Genomic DNA, 15,536 nt, shown 5'->3' with positions numbered 1-15,536 from the left:
TATAAAAGGCCTTCAAGGATCTTGAGGCCGAAATGCAAGCTAGGCATGAGGCCCATTCCAAGGCTTCTCAAGTTGTTAATGAACAGCTTAGGTTGGCTAGGGAAACTGCGCGTAATGCGACTGAAAGGGCCACAAAAGCTGAAGCTGTTGCTGAGCCTCTGCGCACTGAGAATGAAGAACTGAAAGCTAAACTGGAGAAGCTTCAGCAGGCTCATGAGGCTTTGGCTTTGGAGGACGCCAAGAAGCTACAGGAGCTCTTGGATCAGAGGGGTGTGCTTGATAGCACTGAGCGCATGCTTAAAGGCGTTGAGGAGGCTACTGCCAAGGAAGTGTTGCTTGCCAACCTAAATAAGAATGAGGCCGAACGCGCACGCGATCAAGCTCAAGCCACCCTTCAAGAGGCTCTGTCCAATAAGGATTGGCTTCTACGAGAAGCGTTGCCGCAGGTACGCATAGCTCAATTATTATTTGCTTTTTGCTTTTTATACTTAGAAAAGTTTTTTTTTTTTGGTAGGTTGTGCATCGGATTTTCGCGAACACATCCTATGATGATGCCATGAGCACAGCCCTCAACGCTTCTCATGAGGATGGAGAAAAATTTGGTTTCTTACTTGGCCTAGGATTTGCAGAGAAAGGTATCTCGCCTTCCAGATTTCCTCTACACGATGTTGATACTGAGGCTGCCTATGACCAAGCTGTGAACCAGTATGCTGCTTCCGGTCGTGGAAAAGGTGAATGAAGTTGCTGCTGCTGATGACGGGCTAGCTGTTCTCAAAGCTTTCCTTGAACAGCCGCAGCCAACTGATGGTTCGGGTTCAAGTGGGTTTGGAGGGAGTGGCCCCGAAGCCTGAATCTTGAGATTCCTCCAAGCCGTTAGGATAGATTTGCACTTTTTGTAGGCGGGTAGATACCTAGCCATTTTGTAATGTTTGAACAGCTTTTATCGTGAATATAAATGTTTTGTTAATGCCTTGCCTTATAAACATTATATGATTTGCTCATGCATATTTTAGTTTATCTTAGCAATTTTCGGGTTCGCCAAACCCGGTCCATTTTCGGTTTAATATATAACTTATAGATACGATTTAACGAGCGAACACATTCTTTTTCAGCGAACGAACCCAGTGTCACGAAATTTCCGGAAACATTTCACCGTTCGCTGGTGGAAAAAAAAACAAAATTTTGAAGTACAAAGAGAGGCAACGATGTCATTTTCTTTAGCTATGTTGTCGTCATTTTTGTGACATTTTGAGTACATGTAATTTAGTTTTAAGGCACTCACACAAAATATGTCCAGACAAATATTGGTTTTATTATAATAATATGTGTAGCACCATATTATGTTTAATGGTTATCATCATTTATCTATATTTATTTTTATTTTTTTGAAAGGCTAAAATATTATTAAAAAAACTCCTATACCTAACGAGATGTTTGATACATAGGAATATACAACACCAAACTTCATTATTTTTTTAAAATGTAAATTTACACAAACCCAAACAATCAAATTCCTCTTGTCGTCATTTATTTATCCATGAGAATGTACTCCTTTTGATCTACTCTATCATCATTTTAAAAAAGTATTCGAACTAATCTGATGGGTAGCGGTTATATGAATGATGCTTGCATTTGCTATATTGAAAATCAGTTATTTCTGATAGTCGCGACCGAAGATGTTATGATTCGTCTTTAATACATGAAAACACGTATTGAACAATTATAATACGTACGCCTTTTTTATTTAATATAACTGTGTATTTTATTTATTGTTGATGATATACTTTGGTTGTGATATTGTGTTTTTATTTATTTGGCTGAATGATGGACCTGACCCATCCGAGCCCGAAAACTTGACGCCGGAGAAAATAGAACACCAAAAAATTCCGAACACATAGGAAAAAATTCCTGGCTCCGACACTGCGCTTAATTGTCTAAATTTGATCACTTATTCGGTTAAAGTTTAACGAACACAAATATGGTTCGTTTGGTTCGTTTACAAGCTTAATTTCTAGATATCTGATTTTACCTTTACGTATCTTCTTTATATTTTGTGTTCCAGCTCATTCGACACTGATAATCTGACGTGGTCTTACAGATATCATCAGACCGATATTTGATCATATTCAACGCTCAATAAAGAAATTAGCCATGTGGTTTCTTAAATAAAAATTAATGGTACATAAAAACAAAAACTCACTGATTAAACGTGGGCCGGTTAATCCAGATATATGAATAAGAAAGCCCTTGAGAGCCGAACTGGTGAGGTAGCTGATTACTACTTACTACTCAGATCAAAACCTTCATCTATGTCCCAAATGACGGCGTGAATATTATGCATGCAGAGGACATTAAATTACTTAAAACTAAAACCAGGACGGAAAACAACATAGGAAAAGGAAAGGTTTTGTTTTTTTATAGTGGTGGACCTAACCAATTACATTTGCATATTTACTAGTGTATCGTTTTTTAAAGCTAGCTCTCATATATATATATATATATATATGATTGATTTCTTTTGAGAACCGCTTTGAGTTTAAGAAGTCTTAAGAATTCAACGTAACAATTTTTTTTTGGAATTTTTTTACACATGTGTAATACGTAAGTGTAAGTAATATACAAAAAATTATCGTAATTTTTTACACATGTGTAACTAAAGTTTAAACTTGTGTAATCAACAAAAATATTTATTTACTCTCCTGATTAATTTTTTAATCAAATTTAATCTCAGCCGCATATTCTAACCCATTTAATTAAATGTGTGGTTCAAAATTGAGTTCTTAAAGTTTTTATAACTCATTAAGTTCTCAAAATATCCTTCCCCTATATATATATATATATAAACGTAAATATTGAAAGATGATTTCTTTGATGAAGTACATGAATTCCAATTTATGTTATCCGATGTTTGATGAGAATTAAAAGATGATTGTATGTGTTTAAGTGAAAAAAAACTTGCTTATGAATCTAAAGATGACTACGTGTGTCTTGTATTTCTTGTAATATTGAACTTTATATTGTTGATTCCATGGTTTGCTTTGCTGATTTCTAAGAAAATATATATTGTGTCGCTGTATGAGAATTGACAAAAGTACATGATTATAATTTTATTAATGTGTATCTAATATATATTCAACATAAACATACCCAACCTGATAAGATATATCAAATATGTATTACATTTGTTGAAACATGTATTCTTAGGTTCCTAAGTAAGGTACACCGTGATGCTCTATGTAGCATTTGTTGTTAAAACACACCTTAACTTAAGTAACGCTAGTAGCAACTATATGTACCAAGAATTGGGAACCCATGAAGCAAAAACGTTTGTCCTATGTTCTTCAAATATATACCCGGTAAATAAACAAATTAATTTCAGATCAGATATTATTATGGTTGAATAAGCTCCAACATTTTTAAATCTGATATTATTTTCAATGCTTCTAATACCTCCACAGATTTAAGTCGACATTATAATCATTAATGTCATGATCATCACTCCAATCAAAACCCTTTTTCATGCCTGGTGGTGTAATCACCAATCCCTCCGCCATGCTATTATAAAAACCATGCATATTAAACAACATTTCTTCATCCACAAAACCCGTCTCCGCCACTTCCACCGCCATCTTTTCACCACGGTTTTCCACATGAGAAAACCCTGATGAAGAAGCTGATGGCTTGGTGTCATAACATCTTGGGCCAAATGCAAGAGCTGCCTCAAAAGCAGCTTGTTTAATATCACTATCAGAAGTTGCAGCGGCTCGTCTAATAAGACAAGCCGAGTCAGAAAAATTAAGCGGTGAGTCATCACCGCGTAAAGCTAGGGTTGCTGCATCATAAGCCCTAGCTGCCATTTCTGGGGTTGGGAATGTTCCCAACCAGATTCTATGTTTGGTACTCGGCTCACGAACTTCACTAACCCATTTGGACTCATTTCTTAACCGGACACCTCTATAGATGGGGTGTCTTGTTTCTTTAAACTTCTTCCTCCCAGCATTTCTCTTTGTTGATGAGGATATGATGAGTTCGGGGGTGTCGGGTTGAGAAGACGATGACGAAGAGGTCGAAAATGAGCAGTCGTCTTCAATAGTTTCCATTTTTGTGACTAATGGAAGAAGTTGATGAGAATTTATAGTAAAACATTTTTAGTTTTTAGGTATTTATAAACAATATGAATAAAGAATTGAAAGTTGACATGAGAAGCTGGCTACATGATTTGTCATTAAAAACACGTGCAAGATTAATGACCAAGTATAACATAGAAAACAAAAAAACATTTGTTTACAACTAAATGGCGGACGGAAACTGGTCCACCAGGACCACCACAGGTAAGTGACGTGGAGAGCCCATCCTCAGATAAGTTTGATTTACCATGTATTTAATTTAAGTTCTTATGCTTAGACGGTGTGTAACGAAGAGTCTATAAATTGGACGAATTACCATATGTGGCGACTAATAGCATAGGGTAGAAAATTTGTTTTTCAGGTGTAATGGTGTTGTAGCTCCTCTAGCGTCACGTCACTATTTTTTATTATTTTCTCTTAATAATTAACTAAACAAATAAAAACTCATTAAATTAAATAATTAAATAAAAATACTTTAAAATTAAAAGAAACATTAAAAAATACATAACAAAAAAAACTAATATCCACAATATTCGCGCATTTTTTCAACTCTTCGTCATTGCAATAACGTGGCCTTTTTGTGTAACCCGGTCGCTTTGAGAGATTCGTATTCTTTACTCATTTCCCGCAATTTCAACATAGCGGCAATATTTTCGTGTTGTTTGTTGGTTTCTCTCATGGTAGCAGTGAGTTCCACGTCAATCTTTTCATGTTTTTTGATGGTTTCTCTCATGGTAGCGGTGAGTTTCACGGCATGGGTTTCGAAAGAAGGGAATGAGTGTTTCGGTTAGTTTGGGTTGTTTCTAGGATTCATTTTTGTTGTATTTTTGAAAAATTTGATTGTGTGTACGTAGTGTATGAAATAGATATGGGTTTGAATAAAAAAAGGTGTTTAATTTTATTTTTTTTTACATTTGACTGTTCCCAACAGTCATATTATTATTTTCACACGACGACAAAAGGTTCCCCCCCTAATTTCGCCCCACATTTCACCGCGCGGGTGGGGGGTGTTCTCACCCAAATCGCCCTTTTATCGTCCCAACATTTAGCCCGCTACGGGTAGTCTTAGGCGGTTGTACGTTAGTGATGTCCGGTCACCTTTGTAAAGTTTTACAAAAAGGTAGCATAGTCAAAACCCTACAACAATCATTGCACAATTATTTTCTTTAATTCTTTAATATAAAAAAATTGATTGGCTAACCTCTCCTTACCAGCGTTGGGGTAAAGTTAAAATAGAAGGGACAACAAAAATGAGAAGGGTGGGAAGTAATCCAGTCCATTGATATTAGATTTGAATGACTGAGATTAATTTAATAAATAAAAATTCATGGAAAGGGCATGAAGGTAATAACTCACCCTTGTTGACTTTCTGTCTTCACATGTAAGGCACATGTCAATTCCCCCATCATTTTAAAATGTACATAACTTTTTCACACGACATTATTTTTAAAAAAAAAAAAATCACCATAATAATAAGCATTTTTTTCTTTAATATGAGTATCATATTTTTATATAAATATAAAAAAAAATTAATGGGCTTTTAATTGTGTTTTTTTGTTGTTCATTGTGTCATTGTGTAATATGTTGTTTCCATTGTATTTTACGTTTCAAGTCATTGTGTTATATATATTCACCATTGTGTCTTACGTTTTAGGTCATTGTGTTATACGTATTCACCATTGTGTCTTACGTTTTAGGTCATTGTGTTATACGTATTCACCATTGTGTTTTACGTTTCAAGTTATTGTATATATATTAATCATTGTGTTTATTGTATTAGATAATTGTTGTTATTTTATCATTATTGTAGGGTTTTGACTATGCTAGAACTAAAGAACTAATTCTTCTTTTTCTCAGTTTTTTCAAACTTCTGGAAAGATGGTTAAGGTTACTCCAATGCCAAAACCACCGAGTGACCAAGAAACTCCGGTAACCACAACCCCAGCTACCGGGGGGAACACCGGTGAATACACGATTTTTACGAACACTACCCCGGTTACCCAAGCCGGGGCAAGTGCAGTAAACAATCCTCCCCTGGGATTCATTGATACCCAGTTGGAGAAACAACAGACGAGGCTTCCCCGACAAACACTAGATCAAGTTAAAGCTTGGGCGGAAGCACGTCAGAAAGAATTCCAAGCCGAGTTGGACGAACGTTTACGTTCACTCCAACAAGCCAATGACGAATTCGGAAGCACTCGACAACAGCTCAACATGAGCAATGATTGCGAGTATTTGGACGATGAAGATTGAGAAGAATCTGACAGTGACGCAAACCCTCGTCATAAGGCGAAAGGGAAGCGTAAAGAAGCAGATTTCCACTCGAGAAGAAATTTCGAGGGAACCTTCAAACCAAAGAACACGGGGGGAACCCAGGTGACTTCTCCAAAACTTTCAGACCAACTGTTGCGAATGCGGGAACGTCCAAATTCACAAGGGACATTGCGGAAGCAATCGCTCCAAAGAGTGCCAAACAGATGTCCAACATAGGCACTTACGATGGCATATCTGACCCGGACGATCACTTGAACAGATTTATAGCGGGGGCAACCGTCAGTAATTGGACGAAACCCACATGGTGTTACATGTTCCAGATGACGCTCGTCGGGGCAGCCAGAGCGTGGTTTGATCGTCAACCGGTCCACCACATCTATGATTGGGCAGACTTCCAGCACAAGTTCAGCCAGCACTTCAGTCAACAAAGAAAATATACTGAAGAGCAATGGACGATCCTCAACTGCATCCGAGAGGAAGACGAATCTTTGCTAGACATCATCACTCGCTTCAACTCAAAGAAGCTAAGTCTGGGCACTATAAGCGAAGATCTTGTTCGCGCTGCTTTAATCCAGGGCACTGAGTACCCAGAGCTCATCCGCACGTTGACAGGTAAAGAAGGCATGCCATTCGCGCTACTTTCATCCAGGGCGCTGAGTACCCAGAGCTCATCCGCACGTTGACAGGTAAAGAAGGCATGCCATCCACGTGGGATGCCATCATGACGGCAGCTAAACGCTTTGCCGAAACGTAGAAGCAACTGGGTAGAAATCTTCCCCATATCACAAACCTCTACACGCAGAGAACAAGTGAAAATAACGTCCGTACCGCCCGACACAACAAAAAGAGGAAGCTTGGTATTTGGCAGTCAAGGATAAACTTTGACACCTCATCCAGCTCTCTCCCTCTCTTAGGCGGAAGGGACAACACACACTCGTCGAACCGGAATCCCAGATGGACGCCACTCACCAAAAGCGTCACCGAGATATTTTCTACCGAGAAACTCCCATGGCCAAAGGCTCCAATAATCCGACAGCGTCATAACGTTGATCAGAGCAAATCCTATGACTTCCACTGGACAAAAGGCCACACCACGGAGGAATGCACATCTTTGAATGATATCGTCGAAACATTCGTCAAAGATGGGAAACTCACACACCTCGTGGCGTCAATCAAGAACGGAGGGAGGAATGACAATCGGTACAAGGGCAATGGACGAAAGCCCGTCGACATCAGCATTCACATGGTTCATGGCAACGTCAGAGGAAGAAAACGACAAACAACAGAGCCAAGTGCGTGGAAGGAAGCTGAAGTGCACTTCCCGCGTGTGCCAGGAGGGCCCAACAAAGAAGGCCCCATAGTCATCAAAAGCCAGCTGGGGCACTACATCACCTCCCACACTCTTGCTGATAACGGCGCTTCGTCAACGGTCATGTATAGGCAGTTCTTCGACAAGCTAGACGACGAAGACAAAGAACGCCTAGAAACAGTTTACGCCTCGATGGAAGGGTTCGATGGCAGCACAAACACCCCCTTGGGTATCCTATCCTTCCCCGTCACTCTCATGGACGGGAAGTACTCCCGCACAGAAGACGTGGACTTCGTTGTAATGAGGAAGCCACACCACACATACGACATTCTCTTCGGGAGAGATGGGATAGCAGGATTTAATGCCGTGGTGTCTTCGGTCCATGGGATGATGGGATGCCCAACAGCCGAAGGCGTTGCTATGATCACTGGCATTCCCCAGGTATGCATCGCATCTGTCTCATCTAAACCCAAACCAAAAATGGCTAAACCAACCACCTCTGAACCAGAAGAATGGGCCTTCAATGGCAAATACCCTGACCAGGCTGTTACCATTGGCCCAACGATAACTAACCCCACACACACCTTACTCAAACGCTTGTTGCAAAAAAATGCCGACATCTTCGCGTGGACACCAGCTGACATGACTGGTGTACCTCGAAGTAAGGCTGAACATAAGCTCAAGTGTGACCCGGCGTTTACGCCGGTCATACAAAAGCGTCGCGTAATGGGTGCTGAACAGGCTAACGCGTGTAGAACCCAAGTCAAGGAACTCCTTGACGCAGGCATCGTACGCGTTAGTAAATATCAAACATGGGTTGCAAATCCCGTCATGGTACCAAAATCCAACAAACAATGGCGCATGTGCATAGATTTAAAAGACCTAAACAAGGCAGGCCCCAAGGATTGTTACCCGTTACCCGAAATTGACCTTAAGGTAGATTCATTAGCACCGTTTCGCCTTAAATGCTTCCTTGATGCGTATAAAGGGTACCGTCAAATCCACATGGCCGTTGACGATCAGGATAAAACCGCATTTCGGACGCCCGATGGCACATTTTGTTACCAAATGATGCCATTCGGACTAAAGAATGCCGGATCCACATACCAACGCCTGATGGACAAAGAGTTTCATGCCCAAATCGGGAGGAACTTGGAAATTTACATGGATGACTTGGTCATCAAAAGCCTCGAGCCAGAGGCGATGTTGAAAGACATCGAAGAAACCTTCAACACGCTCAGAAAGATAAACATGAAGCTCAACCCGAGCAAGTGTTCCTTTGGGATGGAAGATGGGAAGTTCTTAGGAGTCATCGTTACCAAAGATGGCTTCAGAGCGAACCCTGAAAAGGTTGAAGCCATTATGAAAATGGAATCACCTACTACCATCAAACAGGCTCAGACACTGAATGGACGACTAGTCGCACTTAACCGCTTTTTTGGCAAACCATGCGGAAAGGTCGTTCCCATTCGTGTCAACATTGAGAAATTGTTTGAAGAAAACGCACTTCCGCTGGACACCAGAAGCGGAAGCAGCCTTTCAAGAGATTCGGTCACGCTTGATCGAACTCCCAACACTCACAGCACCAGAAGTGGGGGAGGAATTAATTCTCTACCTCTCCACCACAGACAGAGCAACTGGGGCAGTCTTACTAGTAGAACGAAAGGGCATCCAGATGCCCATCTACTATGTAAGCCGCGTCTTAACAGACGTGGAAACCCGGTACTCCACCCTGGAAAAATTAGTCTTAGCGCTTGTACAGGCTTCACGCAGGCTAAGACGATATTTCCAAGACCACCCAATCACCATTCTCACTAACTTCAAACTTGCAAACGTTCTAGGCAAACCCGAGTTGTCAGGGCGCCTAGCCAAATGGGCAATTGAGTTGGGAGAATACGCGATAAAGTACAAGCAAGACCAGCCATAAAAGGCCAGGTCTTGGCCGACTTTATTGCAGAAGTCTCCGCTTCGCGGGAAAAAGAGTGCCAGGAAGAGGCTCAACCCTCTCCAGCACAAGACATTAACGATGTCTGGCGACTCTATACTGATGGAGCAGCCAACAACGAAGGTTCAGGCGCAGGGTTGAAACTAACTAACCCAGCAGGCCAAGATTACACTTACGCTATTCGGCTGGATTTCCCAAGTACGAATAACGAAGCGGAGTACGAAGCATTCTTGGCCGGATTAAGAATCGCGCGTAATATGGGGGTAAAAAACTTGGAAGCGCACGTGGATTCCATGCTAGTAGCCAACCAGATAAACGGGACGTACACGGCCGTGAACAACACAATGGCCCTATACCTCGCACAAGTAAAAACCCTTATGCGCGATTTCAACGATTGCAAAGTTGTGCACGTCAAGCGAAGCGAAAACAAATCTGCGGATGCGCTAAGCAAGCTTGCATCGTTAGCCTTCACCCACTTGGGAAAGGACATCCGCATTGAACTTCTTGGAGCACCATCAGTCCCGCACAAGGAAATTTGTGTCATCCAAACCGGCACGGAAACATGGATGACGCCAATCATAAATTACCTTGCGACGGGTGTACTACCAGAGTCAAAGACACATGCAAGAAAGATACGCTGTAAATCACTAAACTATCAACTTGTTGATGACATACTTTACAGGCGTAATTTCCTTGGCCCCTCCTCAGATGCGTTGACGACCAAGATGCCGACTACCTCCTAAGGGAAGTACACGAAGGCATCTGTGGAGTACACGCAGGTCCACGCGCAGTTGTAGCTAAGCTAAACAACGCGGGATACTTTTGGCCGGGGATGCACACGGATGCGTTGGCCTACATCAGAAAATGTAGGTCCTGCCAGCTTTACGCACCCAACACGCATCGCCCGAAGAACGAACTTGTTCCAGTCACTTCTTCTTGGCCATTCCAGAAGTGGGCCATCGATGTTACAGGCCCATTTCCCACAGCAGCAGGGAACGTTCAGTTCCTAGTGGTAGCCATCGACTACTTCACCAAGTGGATAGAAGCAAAACTCCTAGCCCAAACAACCGCAAAGCATATCAAAAAATTTATTTGGGAATTTATTATTTGTCGTTTTGGACTTCCACAGAATTTGGTGAGCGATAACGGCACCAACTTTGCTGACCAGAAGCTACAAAAGTGGCTGAAAGAGCTTCAAATCACCCACACCTTTACCTCAGTGGCACACCCGCAGGGTAATGGTGAGGTGGAAAGAGCAAACAAGAGCATCGTCGACGGCATAAAGAAAAGACTCTTGGAGCATAGATCCGGCTGGGTGGACGAAGTTCCACACGTCCTTTGGGCAAACAGAACGTAGAAAAAGGCAAGCACGGGCGAAACCCCGTTCAGCCTCACCTATGGCACTGAAGCCATGGTTCCAGTCGAGATCGGTCTACCCTCTCCAAGAGTCATGACTTAACCAGAAGATAATGATGCGGAAAGACGGTTAGACCTTATGCTAACCGAAGAGCGCAGAGACTTAGCCGCAGCGCATGAAGAGAACTACAAGCGACAAATGCAAAAGTACTACAACACGCTGGTGAAACTCTGCAACTTCAATGTCGGAGACTACATACTGCGTAACAACGAGGCTTCAAACCAGGATCGCCCAGGAAAGCTGGCCCCGGTCTGGGAAGGGCCATACATTATTAAAGAAGTTCTGGGAAAGGGCACATACCGGCTCGAAAGGCTCGATGGCACCCCCATCCGAAGAACATGGAATGGAGCTCAATTACGCAGATGTTACATGTAGATCAATTCCAAACTTGTAAAGAAAAGGCCTAGAGCCACTTCTAATGGAAATTATTCTCCTTATCACATTGATGTTGATAGCCTTGCCTTTATACTTATGAACTGACCACACTGATATGCCGGTATTCACCGCATAAATAAGTGAGGGAGGAAGTAAGTCGTTGCGTGTGGAAAGCGGCACAACCCGCATAAACACAAAAACAGCAAAAATTTCTAAGGGGAAGATGAGGAAAACCTTCACGCAGGTCAGACATAGATGAAGTTTGGTCATCCTACTAAGTGAAAGTGACGGTCCTACCCGCACAATCATGATAGAGGAAACAGAACATTAACATATTATCTGACACGCGTCGAAAGGTTAACTTATTCAAAACACTTAGAAAATTGCTAAGTTAAACTAAAATATGCATGAACAAATCATATAATGTTTACAAGGCAAGGCGTTAACAAAACATTTATATTCACATTAAAAGCTGTTCAAACATTACAAAATGGCCAAGTATCTACCCGCCTACAAAAAATACAAATCTATCCTAACGGCTGGGAGGAATCTCAAGATTCAGGCTTCGGGGCCACTCCCTCCAAACCCACTTGAACCCGCACCATCAGTTGGCTGCGGCTGTTCAAGGAAAGATTTGAGAACAGCTAGCCCGTCATCAGCAGCAGCAACTTCGTTCACCTCCACAACCGGATGAGAGAAAGCAGCATACTGGTTCACAGCTTGGTCGTAGGCAGCTTCAGTATCAACATCATGTAGAGGAAATTTGGAAGGCGGGATGCCTTTCTCTGCAAATCCTAGACCAAGCAAGAAACCAGCCTTCTCTCCATCCTCATGAGAAGCGTTGAGGGCTGCACTCATGGCATCATCATAGGATGTGTTCGCGAAAATCTGATGCACAACCTACAAAAAAAAAAAACTTTTCTAAGTATAAAGAAAAGGAGCAAAAAGCAAAGAGTTATGGAGCTATGAGTACCTGCGGCAACGCTTCTCGTAGAAGCCAGTCCTTATTGGACAGAGCCTCTTGAAGGGTAGCGTGAGCTTGATCGCGTGCGCGTTCGGCCTCATTCTTGTTTAAGTTGGCGAGCAGCACTTCCTTGGCAGCAGCCTCCTCAACGCTTTTAAGCTTGCGCTCAGTGCGATCAAGCACACCCTTCTGATCCAAGAGCTCCTGTAGCTTCTTGGCATCTTCCAAAGCCAAAGCCTCATGAGCCTGTTGAAGCTTCTCCAGTTTAGCTTTTAATTCTTCATTTTCAGTGCGTAGAGGCTCAGCAACAGCTTCAGCTTTGGTGGCCCTTTCGGTTGCATTACGCGCAGCTTCCTTGGCCAACCTAAGCTGTTTGTTAACAGCTTGGGTAGCCTTGGAACGGGCCTCATGCCTGGCTTGGATTTCGGCCTCAAGATCCTTGAAGGCCTTCTCTTTCTCAGCAGCGGTGGCGGCAAGCTTCTTGTTCTCTTGGCTTGGATCCCTCATCAGAAGATGACAAGATCAGAGGAATTCCAGCAGAAGTTTGAGCATGAAGAGGACGAGGATTAAAGAACTCCTTACCTGGCCGAGTGGCGCTTAAAATCTCGTGGCCTGGCGGGTAGACCTCTACGAATCTATCCGCAGTCTGCTCCAAAATGGGCAACTCGTTCTCATCAAGATCACGAGTACCCAACCGCGCGGGACCACCAGTCTCCCGCGGGTGCAAGGGCGACTGTAAGTCGTTCCCCTCTGTAATAAAAAGATAACAATGTTAGAAGAAAATCCTAAACCAACACAAAACACGGAGCATACCATAAGGAATATAGTTCAAACCGTATTCAAGGACGATGGGTATTTGCGGCGTCCCAGACCCGGCATCCTACCACACGCAGCTCATCCCAAGCATCACCATCCCAGACTCCGCGAAGCGATAAACCGGAGTCTGAATCTGGGAAATCTTGGTGAACCATTCCGTCTCCTGGTAATTGGAGGCGTGAAGGTTAGGAAGTGCCCTCCCATTCTTGAACGTCATCGCGATGGGGACGACGCGAGCGGAGATGTAGAAAAACTCCCGCTTCCAAGAACGAAGACTACGCTCAGTAGCACAGATCTTCAAACCCTTGATCCGAGTAACAAGGGTATACCAACCCTGGATGCACCTCCAAGTATAGAAGGTCATCAGGCGGTCGACTCGAGGCTCGATACCCAAAATACGGCACACCCATTCGAAATGGCGAACTTTGGCAATCGCCATTGGGTGCACCTCTGTCAGATGAACACCGTGTTTCTCCAAAACACGGTATACGAACTTCGTTAATGGAAATCTTAGATTCCCATATATGAAGAACGAAGCGTAAACCCCTATCTTGCCCTTAGGGGCATCGTACACCGTCTGGTTGGCCTCCGGGAACTCCGGCTCATAAGGCTCCAACATAAATTTCTTGACGATGTAATGGTATACATCGACAGAAAGAGTACACTGACACTCGCCAGCAGTACTCTTATCGTCCTTATCGGACGTCGACGTCGGGTTCTCGAGGTAAACATCGGACTCCTCGACGTTAACCTCTGGATCATGAGTAGAAGACATTTTATAAATGTTAAAGATGAAAGAAAGCGGTTTCAGGAGAATGCTCGCCGGAAAAGATGAGTATTCGCCGGAAATCGCTTAAAAGGAAAAGGAGAGTGAAGTGAAGATGATGGATGATATACACCCTCTCCCCCTTATATACTCATCGCAATGAATGCGATGAATTTAATGCGGATGAGAGAGAAGGCGCATGAGCAATGACACGGTGACACGTGTGGATAAAGCAAGCTGGCAACAGGTGTCAAAAGGGCGCGTACCATAAAACTCGCGCCCACGCGCCTGAAAAAGCGTCCTGATTGACCACATGCTGTCTGTACGTCCTGAAACCGTCAGAAGACGCCAACATCCCTTCAACCGTTTGGACTGTCCTTATCCTTTCACTAACTCTCCGAATTCCAAAAAGATTCAAAAAGATTCAAAAATAAGAGGGAATATACCCCCTTACCTTGGAAAGCAAGAAACCGTAAGACAAGTGCGGGTACAGTGTCAAGGCGAAACCCTTCACATACTTAGCACTTACAGGGAATTGAAGCCAAGAAGATACCTTGGAAAACAAGAAACCATAAGACAAGTGAGGGTACAGTGTCAAGGCGAAACCCTTCACATACTCAGCACTTGCAGGGAATTGAACCCAAGATGGATCTTATGGGTCATGCTTGCGGAAAGTGAAATAACACCCCCGCATGGCGGGAACGTTGAGAACTAGATTGTTTGAAGCTTCAAGGTGGAATTGGTTGTTTAACATAACTGATCACTATGTCTAAAACTACCAATACCCCGTGGAGAATCAACACAAGTGAAACTCAACGCTCCCGACTTGCGGAGAGGTTACGCACCTACCCGCATCATACCCAAAGATCAGGCAGAAAAAGTCGGGAATTTTCTGCAAGCGACATTAGGAAAACTGCGGGAAGAATCCCCACGGAGAACCTTAAAAAACGAAAACCCCTTTAAAACCCCTTGCTTAAAGTCCAAAAGTTCACCTCACTTATTAACAATTCATGAGAAGAACAATGGACTGGGGGGACTTGAAGAGGTAGGTCCCCGCAAAGCCCATTAGGACCCGCAAGACTCACCTGGAAGAGGTACGTCTGCGCAAAGACCAACTGGATCCGCAGGACCCACCATGCTCAGAGAGATGAAGACCTTACACGCAGTAAGCCAGCTGTTCCCGCAGGAAAGCCTCCCTTGGTACAGTACCCTGCCTGTCCCCGCAGCTGTGGGTACAAGCCAAGAAGGAAGGCTACCCGCATTAACAGTAAGGCTACACGCATAAGGCACTGACTCTTAATACTTCAGTAATGTCACCTGAAGAAGGAATGAGCAGGGCGGGAATATTCCCGCCCAAAAGAGCCAGTCCGTACGCTTCTAGAAGATCTTTTGTACTTTACCTACCAAGGTATGAACAAATGGACAAGATCTGACAAAAGCAACCCATGAACCAATCACAGGGTGACAGCTCACCGACAATAGTACGAGGAGGAGCACGCTCCAGTACAAAATGTCACTATCAGCCGCTGCCTACCCACCAACT

The 15,536-nt window shown here is 43.2% G+C and overlaps 1 pseudogene; it reads right to left on the bottom strand.

The window, feature by feature from the left end:
* Positions 1–3,443: 3,443 nt before the first annotated feature.
* Positions 3,444–4,100, bottom strand: LOC143637295 (dehydration-responsive element-binding protein 1A pseudogene; annotated as a pseudogene).
* Between the last annotated feature and the right edge of the window lie 11,436 nt (positions 4,101–15,536).

Source organism: Bidens hawaiensis, unplaced genomic scaffold (assembly GCF_021521415.1).
Source record: "Bidens hawaiensis isolate Kalapana, Puna unplaced genomic scaffold, B.hawaiensis_p1.1 tig00008219_1, whole genome shotgun sequence".
Taxonomy (NCBI): Eukaryota; Viridiplantae; Streptophyta; class Magnoliopsida; order Asterales; family Asteraceae; genus Bidens; species Bidens hawaiensis.
This window is presented reverse-complemented; position numbering and strand designations above follow the sequence as displayed.